Genomic DNA, 5,250 nt, shown 5'->3' with positions numbered 1-5,250 from the left:
CTTTCCCTCTTACTCACTCTCTCTCTCTTCTCCTCTTAACTTCCTTTTGTTCTATTCCTTGGGCATGCTCACATGATAAATCTGGATTCAACAATAAGTGTGGTGGTTTTTTTAGATGATTAAGTTAAAGAAAAACTAATTTAATATCGTTGATTTCATTAAACTAAATTATTTAGGCTATTACTTGTAGAAAATTATTATAAAATGATTTTTCATTAAAATGTTTAACAAAAAAAATCAACTTTATACTTTATTAAATAATATATAAAGGTAGTCTTTTAAGAGTAATTTTTAATTTAGTTTTATTTAAGTAATCTGTTGCAACTAATATGAATCAATGGTCTTTGGATGATGGAGGATTTATGGGACCCACTATATTTGTGCCCCAACACTAGAACAACCATGAAGCAATCATGAGATATATCATGTTTAGAGGTTGATGTAGAACCACATTGTGCACTTGGCACTAGTGACACTTCTTGACTATGTTTATACAGTCTCTCATCATGACTAGCTAATAACATCACAGTCTTTTGATTTTCAACTTCATCTTTGGCCCTAACTGGTGGGTACCACACAAGCATGAGTACCTTCCTTGACGAATTCTCAAGCTTCTGATCTAGTCAGTCATCTTAAGCACATTTGATCAAAGGATCTTCTAATAAGAATATTGTCTAGCAAACATTAGGACATTACTCTTTTCTTAATTTGATGGGCTAATGATCTATCTTTAGGCATTTCTCTTTTTGCAAGTATTCAAGGAATGGCTAGCACTAGTCTTAAACTTCTTCGGTGATTGCTACCGTTACATTAGTAACTATTTCATGTAGATTGTTAATGTCATCTTCTGAGAGAACCTGATGTCCTTGGAATAATAATGGAATTGTATCCTCTTCTGAATATGAAAATTCTTTTGCAAGCTTAATGAAGATATTTGCTAAATAATTCTCTCCTCTTAGGATTCTGTAGAGCATCACATTTAAAATATATTACTCGACTTCATTGTATATCAAAAATATTATTCAAGCTTTGATTTGAGAATTTTGTAGCTATCGACGACTTGGTTGATAATTAGTTGTGAATCACTGTAGATGTATATATATGTTATCCCTATAAAAATCATTAGCTCCAACCAGGCTATAAGCGCTTCATTATTTTTTGTACATGGCTCTATTAACTGGTAGGAGAATCTCAACATTATTTACTATAGAGTAATAAAGACTAGTATGATCTCTACTTTACCAGGCACAGTCATGTTGAAATTATTTTTCCTTCTATGCTAACGAAGCTCTATCAAAGTACATTTCTCGATGTTGAGCATTTGGGTCTTCTATTTTCATTATTTGTTCATTCAATAAGTCATCGTTGAGAGGAGAAACTAACAACAATGAATGTGGCACCAAGAAATTTGTCAAAATCTTTCCTTTGATAGCATAAAGAGAGATAAAATTTTTAATGAATGTCAATAATATTATCAACCACCTTACAAGCCTCCCAGAGAGAGTCAGTCGAATAAGCAAATATTGTAATGGATTTAAATTTAAAATAAGGTTGATCTTGTGAGAAACATGTAGTGTCTAAGCTTTTGAACTAAAAAATATTAATGCTAGATAATGTTTTTTAATAGAAGGATACTTTACTTTTGATAGAATTACACGATGACATAAATAATATAAAGCATGTTCTTTACCATCATCAGTGATCTGAGCTAAAAAATCTCTAAGGGAGTAATCTAAAACAGTGGTTTTTAGTATCAAAGGTCTATCTGAGATTGAGGTTATTAAAATAAAAGGTGTCGTTAGATACTATTTTATGCTTTTAAAAGCATATTGACATTTATCATCCTAAGTAAACTTGGCTTTCTTGGTCAACATAGTAAAAGGCTAACACCTATCTGACAAGTTAGATATAAAGCATCTTAAATATGTTAACTTCTCTTTGAGGGATTGAAAAGTAATTAAGCTTTTAGGGGGTGGCATTTCTAAGATAACTTTAATTGTCTGGAGATCAATATCAATCCCATGGTGTTTAATAACAAATCCTTAAAAAAATTCCCATTGTAACACCAAAGCCACACTTTAATAGATTCATTTTATGATTAGATTATTATAATTGTTTAAAGACAATTCTAAATTTGTACTAATGGTCATCTTTTTCACTGTTCTTAATGATAAAGTCATCCACATAACACACAAATTGATTGTGGATGAATTTGTCAAATATCATTGTCATTGCTCGCTATTTGGTTGTATCATCATTCTTAAGTCTAAAGGGCATCACAATATAGTAGTAAATTCTGATGGGAGTTCTGAATGCTATATATTTCTCATCTTTTGTAGCCATCTTTATTTTGTTGTAGCCTTACAATCTATCCATGAAAAAAAAAATATCCACTAGCAGTTATAGAATCGACAAAGGAAATTTATCTTTTGAACAAGCTTTGTTGAGATCTTTAAAGTTGATACAGACACGAATCTGACTATTTTATTTCTTTACCGGTATCTAGTTGTCAACTTAGTTAGATATTTTTCTTCATGCACAAAGCTGACATCTATTAGTTTCTTCATTTCGGCTATTACTTGTTGTAAATTGCCATGCACATTCCTATGAGAGCTTACTTTACTGGAGTCGCATTAGTATCCTATCCCAGTTTATGTACTGTAACTTGTGGAGCTAGTCTAGCCTTTTTGTTGTATTTCCAAGCATACTAGCCTTTAAATTTTGATATTAACTTAGTAATTTATTTGGTTTCTTCTTTATTGAGAAACAAACTTATGAAAATTTGTTTGGGTTCATTTCTGTTTTCAAGTTAACTTCCTTCAACTCATCAAATGTCAATTGGATTTGTTCCTCCAATTATGGTGGAACATATTCAATTAGAAGGTCTTTAGAACTATCTAACATTTCTACACATTCTTTATCAGGTTCATCGGTAACAACTTTGGCAAAATTTCATTTCATCGACTGAGCTTACTGTTTTTAAAACCTTCACCCTCTTTTGGATTAAAAGTTGGTTCTTAATATTGATAATTCTTTAAAGAGCTTGGATTCATTTTTCAATCTTTTTTATGGAACAAAAATACATTGAACGAGTATTTGAATGCCTAGAGAGTAACATTTAATGAGTATTTCCATTGGTGCTTTCCTCTAGTTTTACTTTAGTTTCAGAACTCGAGGAAGAAGATCCTCAATGGAACTTAATTAGTTTTGCACCAAAACAAGTCCTTGACCGCTAAACCCTCAATTTTATTTGAGAAAATTAGGATTAGTGCCATAACTTACACATAGTGGTTAATCTTGTTGTACATTGACTTATCTTCGCTTTTATCCTTGTCTTCTAAGGAGATTTTGAACTTTGGCTTCTTCTAACTTATCATCATTATGATTTCATTTATTTTTATTCCTCATAACTCGATTCCAAGTCAATGCTGATTACTAGAGTCTTCTTCTTTTTGACAACTTTGTTTTCTCATCCTTGTCTTCGTCCTTGCACTCGGACTCAACCATGGGTTTGAGTTATGGAAGAATCTACACCTTCTCATTGGACTGGAGTGGTGGGAGATTATTTTTTTTTCCAATAGAACATTATTTTGCTTTGTTATATTCTTCTTTAATTTTGTCTTTCTTTTCTTCTTTGTTGGCTACCACATCTCTGGAGAGGACTATTCTTTTTGTGGGAGTGCAGTAGGCAGCATCTTAATGATTCCTACTTCATGTATTTAGAACCATTGTATTTATCCTGTGGTGTATTATTCTAGTATTTCATAGTAATATTTGTTGCATGGATGTAGTGATAAAGGAACCATTTGATGTCCATGTATTCATGGTCGACCCAACAGGAATAAAGTCTCGAAGTCAATGATATGGAATTTCATAGCTGACACCAAATCACCGATCTTTAACAGCAAAGAAATAAACCAAGGGCTTTTTTTCCTTTTTGGTTGAAGCCAGCATGATGTTATATGTTGCCAGTCTACAAACATAAATATATAAATATGCGAGCGTCCTCAGGTTCATGATGTTGATGGAGGTGTCTGGATCAACAAGTACCCTTGAGAGCATGAACTTGCTGACATTCACTGAGATGTACGATGAATACTTCTGATTAATTGTTTCTATCATTAAGTTTACATTTGTGAATGTTATCTTTAATTATTCTCTTAATGAACATACCTCATATGAGGAAGTACTAACTAGCCAAGCCAAACAGACCTAGGATTTAGTATGACTTTTACCAATGACTCTCTTATCTCCTTAGAAAGAATCATGGCATTGTAAATGCTCAACTTAGCCGGTAGTTCCCTAAATTGGGCTAGGATGTTATAGTATACATTTTTATATAATTTCATAGGTTCTTCTTAAACTTTCAGTTCTTTCATCGGCAAAATTTTCTCTTCAGAGTGTTACCACTTATTTTCTTTTGTGTTTGAGAGACATCTTTGGAGGTAGAACTCTTCCAATCTACAAATTAACTTTAGATATTTCTTTTGGTTCTTGAATTAGACTTAGGTAGTTGTTTTTAAAGAAACACTAATAGATTCTTTCAAAGATATTTCTCAATTTGAAGAATCCAATTCAATTATTATTGACATCCATTATAATTCAAAAATGGGAGTTTCATTATTTGAATCACTGTAGTTGTTATTGCAGCTATTGTTGTTGTTGTTTTCTTCTTCTGACATGTTAGGATTATGTATGATTTGAGAATTATCTCTAGGATTGAAATTTAAACCAAAATTAGATTGATTATTTTTTAAGAATATCGTCATTACAAAAAAGTAATATGTAGTTGAAATCGTGACTCTTAGTATTTTACAACCCATAGGGACAAAGAAAAAGTCACACAAAGTCATCAGATTGAGAGATTTCTCCCCAAAATTGTGACAACCAATCTAATAGAAATAACAACCCCAACTCTACTACTCAAGTCTTCGGTCTTCTTTTCCTTGATCTCCAAAATTCTTTGGTTATAGTAGTTCTTCCAAAATCACATTTAATAGTACTAGCTTAGTAGGTCTTGAACTTTGAAGTGAAGCTTGTACCAAGGCATTTTAAATCTTATTGAAGATTATCTTGGAAGATTTGGCCCAAACCATGTTTCATCCATCCTCAACACCATAGGGATCAATAAGAATAATTGTATCAACCAAAATTACATTGATAGACCATTTTTTAAGGTTATTCTAAATATTCTTTTGGGATGACTATTTTCTCTACCTTGAAGTTATATTCAAGCCAGTCTTTAAAGTT

The sequence above is a fragment of the Phalaenopsis equestris genome, unplaced genomic scaffold (genome assembly GCF_001263595.1).
Source record: "Phalaenopsis equestris unplaced genomic scaffold, ASM126359v1 Scaffold000546, whole genome shotgun sequence".
NCBI classification, from domain to species: Eukaryota; Viridiplantae; Streptophyta; class Magnoliopsida; order Asparagales; family Orchidaceae; genus Phalaenopsis; species Phalaenopsis equestris.
The sequence above is the reverse complement of the archived record's forward strand: the minus strand, read 5'-3'. Positions refer to the sequence as shown.